This window comes from Ipomoea nil, unplaced genomic scaffold (genome assembly GCF_001879475.1).
Source record: "Ipomoea nil cultivar Tokyo-kokei standard unplaced genomic scaffold, Asagao_1.1 scaffold3047, whole genome shotgun sequence".
Taxonomy (NCBI): Eukaryota; Viridiplantae; Streptophyta; class Magnoliopsida; order Solanales; family Convolvulaceae; genus Ipomoea; species Ipomoea nil.
In genome coordinates, this window is record NW_017619475.1 from 334385 (window position 1) to 351489 (window position 17105).

The window sequence follows — 17105 nt, forward strand, 5'->3', positions numbered from 1 at the left end:
ATTTTATTGACAATTATAATCAATCTTGACTATATTATCTTGCATTTGTAAACTTAGATTTACATATTTAACTCGCACGGGCTTAGCTCAATGGTTTAGTGGGTAGTATTTGGGAGAAGAGACCAAGGTTTGAACCTCGGCGGCGGCAGTGCGGGAATTATGTCCAAAGTGGGCAGATTCCTTATGCGTATCAGCATTTGGCCCTGTCTGCTGAACCATTGAGTCACCGTGATTTACAACTTCCCACAATGCTCTGTCGGGTCGGAGTGTGGAGAAGAATTACCTATTTAAATACGCAAATTCAACATTCAATTATCTATGCATGAACAATTTCAATATAATTCTGCCTTAATATACTTTAAGGTACTTATTTTAAAAAAAAAAAAAAACATTGGGCATTATCCCAATTGCGCAATGCGCGTAAAAAACTAGTATATATATATATATATATATATATATATATATATATATATATATATATATATATATATATATATATATATATATATATATATATATATATATATATATATCAGGGTTGTAAAAATCGGTCTAGGTGTCCAGCTAGGCCCCACCTAGGCGCTAGGCGCCTCTAGACCGTGGTGATTTCCCCCCTAGGCGCCCGCCTAGGTTACCGGCCGCCTAGGCGTCCGCCTAGCGCCTAACTCGGCCGATTTGGCCGCCTCGCGTCTAAGTTAGTCGAGTTAACTCGTCCATTTCGGTCGAGTTAACCCGATCGGCTCGCTCGCATACATATAACATATATATAATATGAAATATATACACTCGTAGACTAGTTTGATACTTTGAATCTTTGGATGATTGAAGTATTCGAGTATTTCATATTTGAGTATTTTTAATTTTTAATATTGTTTTAATTTTTTTTTAAACCATTGTTTTGATGTTATGACTTATGAATCATCATTAATTCATTTGTTTGGATGTGTTATTTGATTAAATGTTGAAAACAACCTCATTAAAATTTTCAAACTGCAAGTCTACCACTGTTTTTTTGGCGGCCGCCTAGATTCCGCCTAGGCGCTGCCTAGACCGCCTAATCGCTGTCCGGGCACCCGACTAGCGCCTAGCGCCTACTGCAACCATGATATATATATATATATATATATATATATATATATATATATATATATATATATATATATATATATATATATATACATTTTAACATATTCATAATATATGTTTAACAATTATGCCAATTCTAATTGGGATGGAGTTAGAACCTAAAACCTTTCTTATATAAATTCAATCATTATAGTGTGGACCATATTTTGTCTACGATAAAATAATATACATTTAGTACAAAAATAATGTACATTCAATACAAAAATAATGTACATTGTATTTAGGGGATGTACATTATTTTTGTTCTGAGTATACATTATATTGTATAATGTACATTCAATACAAAAATAATGTACATTTAATATATTAAAAATGTACTTTTTGTTATGGTCCACATAACATTGTGTGGACCATTTGCCATATAAATTAATGAGTATATTAAGAATAATAAATAGTTAACGGAATATTCCGTTATTAAAGTTTATACTAACAAAATTTAGGGTTATTTAAGGAAAGATAAATAATATAATAGAGGGTAAATAAGAAAAATCATTAAAAAAAATACTAAAATCAAAATAATATGAACCATTCATTTTAAGAAACAACTACTATCAATATTTTTTTTGTTCTAGTTAAGGGCCTAATATTATTGGCTGTTATTGAATTTCTACTAATTTTTCTACGCGCTTTGCGTGAATGGGATAATGCCCAATGATTCTTTTTAAATAAGTATTTCAAAGTATATCAATGCAATATTATATAGAAGATGTTCATGCATAGGTAAATAAATGTTGAATTTGTTTATTTAAATCAGTAATTTAAAGTATATAAATGCAAGATAATATATGAGAGATTGATTATATACAACTGTCACAAAAATAAATGGAATAAGGTTCAAATTGGCCACTAAACATAACCTGAAAATGTAATTATGTCACTAAACGAAAAAAAAAAAAAAAAAAGTGCAATTAGACCACTGAACACTCCAAATGTATGTAATTTCATCTGTTAGCAAGTTACCTGCTTACGTGACAGCTGAGTTGGCATTTTTAATAATTTTTAATAAATTTTGATCATAAATTAAAAAAAAAATGACAGGGTGGCCGTCGGCTACCCGTCTGTTTTATTTTTATTTTTTATTTTTTTATTTAAATTTTTTCAATTTTTCTAAAAAATTATTATTAAAATTTATTAAAAATTATTTAAAATGCCAACTCAGCTGTCACATAAGTAGGTAACCTGCTACAATTGATGGTAACCTGCTATCTGGTGAAATTGCATACATTTGGAGTGTTCAGTGGCTTAATTGCACGTTTTTGAGTGTTCGGTGGCCTAATTGCATTTTCATGTTACGTTCAGTGACCAATTTGAACCTTATTCCAAAATAAATTTTTGCAACTTTGTAATAACGCTAGTCTAAATACTTAGTCTAAAAACGATAGTCTAAATAAATATAACTTTTGATTTAAATTTCTCTAATTCTCGTTTGGGTAACATTGTCATTGTCTTCATCTTCAGTACATGTTTTTTTTTTTTTTTTTTGGTAGTATGTCATTTGCAATAAGGTTATTGAATTGTTAGTAGCATAGAGGGAAGATTATGGTGTAGGATGCTTTAGATTTGCCTTGTTGTGTATATGACTGGGATTTTAGTTGTGCTATGAACTCTTTATCTTACAAGCACATGTTGATATTTGATAGTGGTAGTTTAATTTCCCCTACATGTTTCATGTGTCGTGAGATGTGTGTCATAAGTTATCATGTGAAAGTATTGAACAAAATATTAATATTATATTTGTATAAAATACTTGGTAAATAAATAAATAAAAAATATATATAACATATTTTGTATTATAACTTTGATATTTAATTACAAGATAATGTAAAAAGAAGACAATAGATAATGTAGTGAATATAATAAATTAATAAATTTGAAGGTAAGGAATCTTTGAATTGTATAAAATAAAGATAATTTAACTAATGAAAGTATATCTCTTTTTAATTTTTTTTTATAATGAATAATTCATTTTAAATAGAGGCATTATAGACATCTAATTCTAATTTAATTAAATGCATATGTATTATTTTTTGTTGTAGCTACTAATTTATTTTTTAATTTAATAAGAGCAATAAAGTGGCGTACATACTTTTCATCCACAATAATGAAATAATCATTGATTTTTTAATTTCCATTTGTTGTTGAGACAAAGTGTTTTGAGAGTTTGTCAATGACAATTACTATCAATAGATGATGGTTATAAATAATTCGTAATATAAGGTTACAATATATATTGTTATAATAATATAGTAAAAATTAACTTATAAATTTCAATTCTTTAGAAGTTTTCACGCATTGATAAAAGCATAATTGAAATATTAAGTTTTGTTCTCAATAATCAAAATAAGATTAATTAAACGAAAAAAAAAAAAAAAACTTAACTTAAATTTATTTATTTTTTTAAATGAGAGAAAATCAAATGATTTTCAAAGTTCCTGGTTTATAATCAATGAATGTTATGTATTTAGATGGGCTAATTATTAGACCAAAGTTTATATTAAATTTTATATTATATTTATTAATACTATGTAACATATTCGTAGTATATGTTTAACAATTATGCCAACTCTACTTGGTATGTGGTTCGATCCTAAGACATCTCTTATAGAAATTAATGAGTAAGTTAGAATAATAAATAATTAAACAGTTAACGGAATATTCGTTAAGAAAGTTTATACTAACGGAATTTTAGGTTATTTAAGGGAAGAAAATAATATAATAAAGGGTAAATAAGGAAAATCATTAAGAAATACTAAAATCAAAATAATATGAACCATTCATTTTAAGAAACAATTAGGACCGACATATTTTTATTCCAGTTAAGGGTCTAACATTATTGACTCTTATTAAAACGATATATATATATATATATATATATATATATATATATATATATATATATATATATATATATATATATATATATATATATATATATATATATATCGAGTGAGAAAGGGTTTCTAAATATGAGATTTTAACCCAACGCAAGAAAGAAGAAGAATGAGAAGAGATCCGAGTCGTGTGATACTCACGTTTTCCTTGAAACCAATTCGCCACCTCCCGAGTGTGCTATGAGCGTTGCAGCGACAGTCACCCAAGATAAAATGGATTACGACCTTTCATTTGAGCACTCAAACGAAAGGTCCGACGAACGAGAACAAAGTCGAGCGCTCCGTACGGATTTATGGAATTATTGGCAGAAATTTTCTCCTTAGTAAACGAATTGAAAGTAGAGAGAAAAGAAAGATGTTGGGGTAAGAGAAAACAAAGATGTTTTGAGAGTTTCGAACTAGCATCAAAATAATCTGCCAATAACAAGGCGTATAAATCCAATTTAATAATTGGATTAAAACATTGAAACGGTCATACTTTATATTGAAATAATATCAATGGCTACGAAATTAATATACAATTAATTCGTATCGACCGTAATGACATGTTTCAAAAAACCTAAGTAGCCGAGAAGTCCGTACAAACCGAAAGATTAAAATTCCAGAACAGACCGAATGGTCATTAAAGCACCACTCGGTGCTAATTAATTATAACCAATTAAATAAGCACCAACTCGGTGTTAATAAACAACTTTCAAAGCTTAATTTTTTTTGTAATTGCTAATTAATTATAACCAATTAAATAAGCACCAACTCGGTGTTAATTAACAACTTTCAAAGCTTAATTATTTTTTTTTATTACAAGGGAAGGGGATACTCAAAGTACTAATAACCTCCATTAAGGCTCAAACCTATCACCTCCCACTTAGGAGAGCAACCAGATACCATTGGACCATAATATCTTTGGTCAAAGCTTAATTATTTAAGCTTTAATATTTGACTTCTCTCAAATAGATTCACTTTAAAATTAATTTCTCATTTACCTATTATCCATTTTGAGCGTACAATACATCAAATTCTTCGTCTCACTACGAAGATTGCAAATCCACTTTGACCTGACTCAAATTAGAAGTGGGCCCCACATATATTTGTACCACAAAATAGCCATTCAAAATTGCCATATCAGCTAAAAATTCCAACAATACCCCACATGAATAAAAATTGATTTTTGGGACGTGGAAAAACGACACGAACATGTTCAACGGTCGATCCCTGCATAGCATAGGTAGGTGTTAACCTTTGAACCTTGCCTTGTGAAGATATGTTTACTCTACTGGATGTACGGTAGAACTTGATGTCTTTGAATCGAATGTCGTTTGTGTAGACGATGACATATCCCACAAAGGAACCTTCCAACCTTTGTTTTGTTCTAATGTGTGTGTCCATTTTGGTTATGGGTCACCTTCATGGTTCTGCGAGAGTTTCTATTCAATGGAGCCCAATCAATTCTCCTATGAAGCGACCCCACTTCTCTCTCACATAGGTGATTCTTTCGAATATCCCGCATACTCACACATGTTAACCGACATTCGAATCATTAAAACATCAATGTGCTAGCCTCGTGCGGGAGTCACTATTCTAACAAGGAATGGTAGGGAGTTCAAGATCGCCACAGTGACACGCTTTGTTCCATAATTTATTTGTCCCATTGAACCTATGTGCCATCCAGGTTGGGTATCCACTATAGAATTTTTATTCCATGGGCTTCAAACCCATTCCTCGTGCCAACTTCTCAACAACATCTTTGCTCAACCCTTTGGTTAGCGGATCCACTACGTTGTCCTTTGACTTCACATAGTCAACCGAGACAACACATGTTGTGAGTAGTTGTTTAATGGTATTATGTATTGGACGTATATGTCTAGACTTACCATCATACATATGACTCTATACTCTCCCAATTGCAGCTTACTATCGCAATGCACACTAATTGGAAGTACAGGCCTATCCCAAAAAGGAATATCCTCAAAAAAAAAAAAAAAAATGGCGCAGCCATTTAGCCTCTTCGCAACATTTGTCTAATGCTATCAGCTCAGATTCCATCATAGATCTGCCTATCACGGTTTGTTTCGAGAATTTCCAAGAAACGACTGCACTGGCTAACGTAAACATGTAGCCACTCGTGGACTTAGAGTCCTTAATATGCGATATCTAGTTAGCGTCGCTATACCCTTCAAGTACAACATGATATCTTGTATAGTGCAGTCCCCAGTCACGAGTATACCTCAAGTATCTCATAACTCTCACTATTGTCTTCCAGTGCGCATCACTAGAGTTACACGTATATCTACTGAGTTTGTTAACCGCAAATACAACATTTGGCCTGGTACAACTCATTAGATACATCAAACTTCTAATAATCCTAGCGTATTCTACTTGAGAGATACATTTTCCGCGATTTTTGGACAGATGTACGTTAGTATCTAACGGTGTCCTAGCCACTTGATAATCATCCTTGTTAAACTTTGCAAGGACTTTATCAACATAATGAGATTGGCTTAACACGAGACCATCCGGTCTTCTCACGATTTTAATCCGGAGGATTAAATCCGCCAAACTCATATCCTTCATGTCAAATCTCGAATTTAACATATATGTCCTTGGTAGATTTGATCATTCGATCGTTACTACTCACATAAACAAAGAATGACATAACCATCTATCGTTTCCTTAACCCAGACACACTTGTCACTTTTGTTTATATTAAACCCATTGGTTAACATCGCATGATCAAACTTCTCGTGCCACTGCTTACGCACTTGTTTTAAACCTTATAACGATTTAACCAATTTACAGACTTTCTTCTCTTGGCCCGGAACCACAAAACCATCATGTTTTTCCATATAGATTTCTTCATCTAACTCGCCACTCAAGAAAGATCTTTTCACATATGAACGTCCAAATTTCACAGAGCGACCATGGCAAATATCATTCTAATGAAATTTATTCTCGTCACGGGAGAATACGTATCGAAGTAATCAAGGCCCTCGCGTTGCTCGTATCCTTTAATTACAAGTTTAGCCTTATACTTCTCAATGGAACCATTAGGCTTCATCTTCTTTCTAAAGACCTACTTGGATCCCAAGGGCTTACTATCCGGAGGAAGATCAACCAGTTCTCAAGTGTGATTCTGTAGGATAGAATCTCCTTCACTTTTTATAGCATATTTCCACATTAGTACTTCCACAGAAGTCACAGCTTCTACATACGTTTGAGGCTCGTTTTCTAACAAACATGTCAGAAAATCCGATTCATTTTCTAGTAAACAAGTTAGAATATGCGTATCACACTCCAACATGTACGCTAGAAAATCTGGACCAAAGGATTTTTCAATCCTAATTCGCTTGCTACGTCTAACTTTGAGCTCGGGTTCTTTTCAGACCCTCGATTGTCATTATCCCAAAAATAATAATCCTACGAAAAGATTATAATTATATGGGAAAAGGCAGAAAACTGGGAAGGAAAAGGTGGATGATTTGGATTGTGGTTAGCACGAGTTTGAACAAATCGTTCTTTTCTTTAAAACCTTATTTGCTACCTCCCACAAGTGCTAGGAGCGTTGTAGCCTAGGTTTTCCAGGATAAGACGTGCTACGATTCAGTGTTTGAGCACTCAAACAAAGAATCCGGCGAACAAAGAAAAGTATAGAACACACTTGGCTAAAGAAGAGAGTAGAAGCAGAGTTTTGGGAGCTGAAAACGTAGTGGAATTCCTTCAATTTCTTGTCTTCAAATGCAGCTGCTCTACCCCTTCTTATATAGGGTTGAGGAAGTTGAATAGCCTTTAATATGACATTTAAATTGGTATTAAAACCAATTGTGTAACACCTGCAACAGTCATGCCCACTAACTGGGATTAAATTCAGAATTCAAAAAATTTGAATTAAAGCAATATTAATTCCGTAACGGATGAATTTAATCTTCACAACAGCTTGGACTCGGCGAATAGGGTTGAGGAAGTTGAATAGCCTTTAATATGACATTTAAATTGGTATTAAAACCAATTGTGTAACACCTGCAACAGTCATGCCCACTAATTGGGATTAAATTCAGAATTCAAAAAATTTGAATTAAAGCAATATTAATTCCGTAACAAATGAATTTAATAGCTTGGACTTCGCCACACACGAGCTTAGGCTTAATTCATGCCTTTTGCACCCCTCCCCTTGCGGGCGAAAGAAAACATCTATGATATATAATTCAATAAGTTTTAAAAGGGCTCTTGTATAAATAGTGGTGCAAATCCACTTCCAAAACCAATGTGGGACAAAAGCTTCACTTTGTCCCTTCTTTTTCCAACTCAAATGGGTCTACTTTGAGAATCAATATCTCATTCACCCATTATCAGTTTTGAGCGTACAATATATCAATCTCTTCGTCTCACTACGGAGAATCCAAATCAACTTTAACCCGACCCAAATCAGAAGTAGACCACACTGATAATTGTACCACAAAATAGCCACTTAATATGCCATTTTAAGCTATTTTTCCAACAAAGAGTTGCAGTATATAGTTTCCCGCAACTAAAGTCAGATATGAGGAAAGTAAGTTAATTGGAGCTTGAAGTTTAAGATTTGAAGATTTTCGATCTTGAAGGGAAGGCAAGAGTAGATGTTGATACACTAAGAATAAGTCAAATCACGCCAAGTGGATGTTTCCTGATTGATGATATAGAAACCTTCACAAGTTAAAGATTAAAAGTCAAACTTGGAAATTCTGGAGCATGAAGAATTGGAAGGAACATAAGGTCAAATTATACAACGTGAAGGTAGTTCCGTCTACCTTTGAAGAAACAAATAGAGGACAAGTCGGGAGTTGTGGATCTGGAAGGAGTGAAGTCTAAGATAAGGAAACTTAGACCTTTTAAATGCAGGAAGATGAGAAGAAACGTTGCAAGTAGGTTGTGTATTCCTATGAAGTGTGAGAAGATTGAGAAGTGAACTATAGAAGAGGGACATTGTACACCATATTCAGTACACTTGGGAGGTGGTAACTTGTATGAGGACTTAAGGAAGAAATTTTGGTGATAAGAATGAAACAAGAGGTAGCTGAACTTGTAATCAGATAATTGAATTGTCAAAAGGTTAAGACTGACACGAGTGAACCTAAAGGACTGGTTTAATCATTGGATTTCCTTTAGAATGATGAGATTTCGTACCAATGGATTTTGTAGGAGGCTTACCGTTGCCTAAGACATGAAAGAACGAAGTTGGATTATAACCGATTGACTTATGACGGTTGCAAGACTTATACCTATGAACGAGATTTGGCCTACTGAGCAATGATCAAGGACACTTGTGGAACGTGTAGTGAAGTGTCATGGAGTGCCTCAATATGTTAATGCTGGTAGAGATTCTGACTTTTATCATGATTTTGGAGAAGTACTATAAACTGCGTTATGTACAAGTTGAAGTTGAGTTCTGCCTTTCACCCAGTTATAGATGGTCAACGTGAAGGATCATTCAACATGAGAAGACCAGTTGAAAGCTTGTGCTATAGACCTGCAAGGATCTGAGGATGAGCATTAGAATTTGATCATATTTTCTTATAATAATGGTTACCAATTGAGCATACAAAGGGCTCCTTACAAGGTTTCGTGTGGTTAGAAGTGAAGAAGTCCACTGTGCTAAAGAAGGTGTAAGTGACACATTGGTGTTAAGGCCTTGATGTTTTAAGGTACCATAAGGAAGTGAGGTTGGTTCACAAGGTTAATGAAGTCTTATGATGACAATAATAGATAACTGATTGAATTTCGAGCTAGAAGGAAGGAAATGTATTGTTAAGAAGTTTCATCTACTAAGGGAATGGCGAAGTTCGATAAGAAAAGCAAGTCAAGCTCAGGGTTTATTGGTCCATAAGAGATCTTGGAAAAGATTGGAAAAAGGGACTTATAGATTTGGACAAGAATTTAGAGTGTATTGAAGGAGTATATTCATGGTTCGTCACATGTGATTCCTCCTGAAGTCGTGAAACTGAATGTGACTTTAACTTATGAAGATAGGGCGATAGGGATCTTGGATATAAGACACGTATGAATCGAATAAGAGAACCGTCAAACTGGTCAAGTGTTATGATCGAATCGTCAAACTGAAGACATCACTTGAAGTTGAGACTCCTTGTTCCTCTTGAAGCCGAATTCTTCTCTTTTCCTTGAAAACCGAATACCCCTTTTGTTGAGAAATCCATTATGTCTTTTCAAAGCTCGTTCTTGTTTTCTTCTCAAAATGATTCTGTGCAACGTGACAACCTTATTTCCAAAGTTGTCGCCTTGATAACATTGATTCTATTCCTAACCAACGTTGTCCTTGAGTTTAAAAGTTAAACCCTTCATTCTCTTTTTCCCCGTGGGGTCTCACTTTTTAAAACTAAGTGCACCTTCTTTAAATTCATCTATCTACTACCGTTTCAGTTTTAATCCTTTATCCCCAAAATGATTAAGGGGTAGAGTGTAACACCCGTATTTTCTAAACAATATTATTTTAAATACAAATATTTTCAAAATGGAATTATTTTCCAATTACTAAATAGAAAATATATTTTTAAATCTAATTATTTTGCAATGGGCTTTGGTTGACCTATTTTTATAACTTATTATTTTTCTACAAAAATATTGTTAAGCCCAAAATGATTTTTAATCCCTAAAGTCTATCAATTATTCTAAGCCCAAAATATACATACATATATATAGTTTAACCCAAAAATAGTAACCCTAGTATTTATCAGTCGTTATATCGTGGACCGCGGTGCACGTTCAACACGGTCAAAACGGAGCCGTTTCTTTAAGTAAAGAAACGGTGCGCCGTTACAGTTAACGGAGCGCACATATTTGACGTATTAATTATCAACTGACACTATAGTGTTTCTAAACGGATACTGCCTCACATATTATTTTATATATTATCCTATTGAAACTGAAATTCAATTGAAGTGAAACTGTAGTTGTGTTGAAATGACTTTACAGTGTATCTAAAATAACACTGCCTCACGTATTATTTTTATATTATCAACTGAAACTGCAATTGAATTGAAATGAAACTGTAGGTGTGTTGAAATGAAACTGCAGTGTATATAAAATGAAACTGAATAACATTTCACATTTTTTAGTGTATATTGTGTAATTAAGCTGTAGTTATATCGAAATAATCATGTAGTTGTGTTTTAATGAAACTATGATGTATATAAAATAAAATTAAATAACATTTTCACATATTTGGGTGTTATAATATCGAATAAAACTGTAGTTATATTGAAATGAAACTGTAGTTTTATCGAAATGAAACTACAATGTATACAAAATGAAACTGAATAACAGAGTTACTTTTTGCGGAATGACGCGAAACGGTGTGAAACAGATGATGTTTCTTTTCATTAAGGAGGGGGTGTTTGGTTATTGGCTTATCAGCCAATTTTTGACTGATTTGACCATTTTCAGCTGTTTGACTTAGTCAATCAGCTGAAATGAGTGTTTGGTTAATAGCTTTTTCTTTCAGCTGATTCATCCTATAAGCTGATTTGGGAAACGCTGGGTGAGGCAGCGTTTTATGAATGGCTGGTTGTATTTAATTTCTAAAAGACAGATTTACCCATTATTCTTCTTCTTTTCTCGCCTTCTCCCCTCTCACTGTAAGCCATGGACAACACTCAAGAAAGTCTTCATCCTAAAAGTTCAGAGCACACAACAAATACACAAACTATATTTTTTATTCACAAAAAAAAAAAAATCATCCTCAAAGTTCATAACACAGAACAAATATACAAATTATCTTTTTTATTCACAAATTAAAAGTAAACAAAAAAAAAAAAAATACTTCATCCTCAAAGTTCAGAACCCACAACAAATACACAAACTATATTTTTTATTCACAAATTAAAAGTAAAAAAAAAAAAAAAACATTGAGAGAAACGAACCCAAATCTATCATCTTCATCCTTGTTGCCATTGATTATCGCCCTTCTTGTTCTTTCCCATTGCTTCTTGCCTTTGATTCTGGCTCATTTTTTTCTCCACTGCTTCGCTATTTCTTCGCATCTGGTTTGGCCATTTGGGGCAGAGGGTTAGGGATTTGATTTCATTTGAGCTGTGGGTTGGTTTGGCATTTAGGTTAAGAATGCAGGTCGGTGGGCTTGTCATTTTAATTTTAATAATAATAATAATAATAATAAATTAAATAAATAAATAAATAATGGTAATACGGGTTGTGGACTTTTGGGTTCATTTATTTAATAATAATAAATTTACAATAGTAATAATAAATAATAATTGTAATAATTAATAAATTCATTTAATAATAAATAGTAATAGTACTTATACCCTTAAAGGTCATTTTACATGCAATCATCTAATAGAAAACAGCTAATTTACCAAACACTTTTTTATAATCAGCTAATACAATCAACTGGTCAAACCAACTAACACAATCAGTTATTAAACACCAGCTAATCCAATCAGCTATCAACTATCAGCTATCAGTCATTTACCAAACACCCCTTAAATAAAACGACGTCATTTTGACACGCAGTGCATGATCGATGATGCACCGCAGTGCACGATATAATTTGCCAGTATTTATAGTCCTATATACGGAGTATATATGTTGATAGCAGCAGCGACAATACTAACCCAAAAATAGTAACCCTAGTATTTATAGTCCTGTATATAGTCAAAAAATCGGTGATGTTGGAGTAAGGCAGCAGCGACAGGCAGAACAGCAGAGGACGGCGTGTCTGGCAGCGACCTTCTCACCGGAGACCTTCTTCCCAGCATCAAGAGCAGTAGCGGTCTTCCTCCCCTGCTTTCCGGCGAGTAGGGCAGGCGACGGCGAACAGGTCGACGTGACGCAACAGCAAACCCGGCGGGCAGCAGTCCCCTCCCTCTCATCTGTTTCTGGCAGTCCCTCGGCTGGACTTCGCTCTCGCAAATCCGGCGAATCTTCTCCTGGCAGTGAGCATCGGTGGCGATGGCGATGCTTAGTAGCAGCTGCGACGAAACTCCCGCGGCGCGATCTCCCTCCTCTGGTTTCCGGGCGAGCAGGCCAGAGCTTGGACGGTGGGCCTGAGCTTGCCGGCAGTGGTGGCGTAGCAGCAACGGCTTTGCGGCGGCTTGCATAGGTGAGGACTAAGACATGTCATTGAAGCTTACTAAGATGATAATGATTCGGTGTTGTTATTGATGATGGGGATTAATGGATTTATAATTATGGATTAATTGGTTAATGATGGTTATTGAATTATGATGATGATGAGGTCATGATTATTAAATGATGATGTTATGATATGGATTATGATGTTATGGTTAATGATGATGGTTGGTGGGGATGTTATGATATTATGATGAGTATAATGATGGGGTTAAATGATTAATTATTAGTTGGTAATTAGTCATTAATGATTGTTGGATCCTTGAGTTCTAATGAACCTCTAAGAAAACAGGGAAGGTCATGGCAGGGCAATGAGGAAGAGGATTGTGGTGATTTTTTTTTTTTTTTTTTGACTCTATTACAATGCAGTATCTGTCTATTGAAGTACAAAGAGGAGTCAATATCGCCTCTCCGAGGCTCGATCCCACAACCTCTCACATAAGGGATCAACTTGACGGTGATGTTCTAAGCATGTTAGAAGGACAAACACAACGCATTAAAATGTTAACGTTCTAAGCATGTGAAAATGTAGAAGTTGAAAGTGTTGAAATATGTCAAGTTGATAGAATGGATGCTAAAATCTTTGAAGAGTATCAAAGAGTATTAAAATGGAGAAATTAGTGATTGGATTCCTACCTTGCCATGGTTTCTAGAGTTGGACCCGAGATGGAGAAAGAAGAAGAATTTGCTCTTGCTTGGATTGGTAATTCTTTGGTCTCTCAAGCCACACAGCTCTCTACCATTAATGCCACATTTTTTACTAAATTAAAAGGGGGGAAGAAAGCCAAAAGAGGGAAAGAAAAAATTGCCTATTGTTGAGGACACTTTTCACCCTTTGTCAAATGATATTTTAGAAGAATTGGAGGAGGATCAAATGGCAAGAGCACTCCAAATTTCAAGATTGGAAACACATCTTGCTCCGGGAGAAATCTCTATGCCTATAGTTCATGTTGAAAGGGAAACTCACGGCACAAGTGACAATTGTGAAGCTCACAATTCGGGTATGAATGAAGGAGTTCAAGATCACTTGAGCAATGAGAGAAATGTGGAACAAACATAAGATCAAGGTGAAATAAATCAAGTAAATGAAGGAGCTCTAATAGTTGCTACACTCGAGACTCATTCGAACGAAAGGGAAACAAATTTGGAGACTCTTTTACTTGAGATGCTCAAGAAGGTTGATGAATTGCAAGGAAGTCTAAATGCTCAAGTTGACAATGCCTCAACCACTCATTCTGAAAGAGAGGTCGCAGAGTAGAAGATTCCTACCTTAAGTCCTATAAAAACTTGCAAGAAATGGTTGAAAGACAACAAGTAATGGAGAAAAAAGTTGGCAACATTCACTCTAAGATGAAAAAGAATTTAGAAGACTTTATGCTGTAATTAATCAAGGTGATTGGAGAGGAAAGAAGAAGTGGTGAAGCCTTTACAGTGAAACAAAACAAGAATATCCTAAAGGTTGTTCATCAACATGAAAATCAATTGAGGGATGTCCATAATGAAGTTGGTTCAATTCCATAAATATCAAAGTGAGTTGCTTAAGGGGTTCGAATGATATGATGGGATTCATTCCTCCATTTATGGCTTACGTAGCATGATTATTGAGCTCATTGATTATGCCAAAAAGGGTAAAAAGAGACTCAGTCATTTATAAGGTATTTTAGCACGCAAAAGTGGACAATTAAACATTATAACATGTTTTAAAAGAGCATTTTTATAAGATAAATTTGGAAGCAAAAAATAAAAATCAAACAAACATATTTTTTCTCTTCTTTTATATTTTATGTTTTGTTAATATTATTAATTGGTGTATTTTCATTTCGGAGGTTGATACGGCGCCAACAATCGTGGATCTTGAAGCACTAAACGATCATGACATTGTGAGTTTTTACAATAAATTCAACAACTCATTGTATGCAAATTTTATTGATTGAAATAAATGTTTAATAAATGATAATTATAGATACAACTAGTTATAAATATGTGTGACAGGCAATTATAAAATTTTTAATGAATAGAAATAACCCTTAGGTTTATTTCAGTTATAAATGTGAAATGTCTCAATTTAATGCAAGAATATTGATAAATATGGAACGTAAAGTGCACACACAACACACACACGATGTATGTACAATGCACGAATGATGAACATACAGTGCACGGCTCTTGTGTAGTTTTTTCTTTTTTTTTTTTTTTTTTTTTTTGCCTGTTAGCATTTTGGATGATCGGCGGTAGAGTTGTGCATGGTGTTACAATTTTTTGTGCACGGCTAGTATTCCTTTTAGTCTTTCTAGTTTTTTAGTCTTTTATCTTGTTTTGGCTATTATTCTGAGATAGAAATGATATTTATAGGGCCAATATATATGATGAAAATATGATAAATTTTAAATAGATGATTAGATTAATGTTTTGTTAATATTATTAATTGGTGTATTTTCATTTTAGGAGGTTTAAACGCCTCCAACAATCGCAGATCTTGAAGCACTAATCGATCGTGACATTGTAAGGTTTTACAATAAATTGAACTACTCATTGTATGCGAATTTTATTGAATAAAATAAATGTTTAGGAAATGATAATTATAGATACAACTAATTATAAATATGCGTGATAGGTAATTATAAAATTTTCAACGAATAAAATAACCTTTCGGTTTAGGTCAATTATAAATGTGAAATCTCTCGGTTTAATGCAATAATATTTGATAAATATGACTGTTTCTTCATCATAAATGCAAAGTGCATGCACGACGCACGATGCATGTACAATGCACGACAGATGAACATATAGTGCATGGCCGTGCAGTGTTGTTATTTACTTTGCGTTTTTTTTTTTTTTTTGCCTATTATCATTTTAGATGATCGGCGGTAGAGTTGTGCATGGTGTTACTTTTTTGGGGGCAACGGCTAGTATTCCTCTTAGTCATTGTGATTTTTTATTCTTTGTCTTGTGCTGGCTGTTATGCAGTGATGAAATGATATTTATAGGGCCACATATATGATGAAAATTGGATAAATTTTTGATAGACGATTAAATTGTATTTTCTTTACAGTAATGTTACATCTTGTCACAAATTTTTTTCGTAATATTCATTAAATGAATTATTAATGTTATTTTATTGGATTTTTTCTATTTAATTGTTACGTGAATTTGATATTAAGAATGATGTGATGATCACATTTTTAAATTTACTTCTTAATATTATCATAGAATTACTTATTTTTTTAATAGTTGGTTTTTAAATGTATTCATTTTATCGCATGTGGTAGATAGGTCACCAATTCTTAAATAATAATAATAAATATAAATATTTTAATGCAAATTGCACGCACAATGAACATATAGTGCACGACGTGTGCAGTTTTGTTTTTCGCTTTGCATGGTGTGTTTTTTTTATTGTGGTCCGGGTCTTTCTCGTTGTGCAGTTTTGTTTTTCGCTTTGCTTTTTTTCTTGGCCTGTTAGCATTTTGGATGACAGCGGTAGAGTTATGCATGGTGTGTTTTTTTTATTGTGGTCCGGGTCTTTCTCTGTCCGTTTAACGGTCCAGGTCCACCCGATTTGCTCCGAGAGGCACAGAAGCTGGCCCAAAAGGGGTCATCACTTGTGGGAATTGAACCAGGGTTATTCCAAAATTCTCACCCACAAAGAGAACTCATTTGCCACTTGAGCTACCCTGTTGGGTTATCTTTGTGGTTTGGTTATTCTTTATCTTGTGTTGGGTATTATGTTGAAATGATATTTATCTGGCCACATATATGATGAAACTTTGATAATTTTTTTTAATAGATAATTAGATTATATTTTCTTTATAGTAATGTTACACCATGTCACAAATTTGTTTCGTAATATAATATTCATTATATGACTTATTAATGTTATTTTATTGAATTTTTTCTATTTAATTGTTTTGTAAATTCGATATTAAGAATGAT

The 17105-nt window shown here is 33.5% G+C and overlaps 2 long non-coding RNA genes across 2 annotated transcripts; one reads left to right on the plus strand and one right to left on the minus strand.

Moving 5' to 3' along the window:
* Positions 1 to 11552: 11552 nt before the first annotated feature.
* LOC109163862 lies at positions 11553 to 12161 on the minus strand. Its single transcript, XR_002051334.1, has 2 exons — positions 11945 to 12161; positions 11553 to 11687 (listed from the first exon to the last, which is right to left on the minus strand). It is a non-coding gene; the product is annotated as an uncharacterized LOC109163862 (long non-coding RNA).
* A 1172-nt stretch (positions 12162 to 13333) lies between these two features.
* Positions 13334 to 15744, plus strand: LOC109163864. The gene is made up of 3 exons (XR_002051335.1): positions 13334 to 14827; positions 14999 to 15052; positions 15618 to 15744. It is a non-coding gene; the product is annotated as an uncharacterized LOC109163864 (long non-coding RNA).
* Positions 15745 to 17105: the final 1361 nt, after the last annotated feature.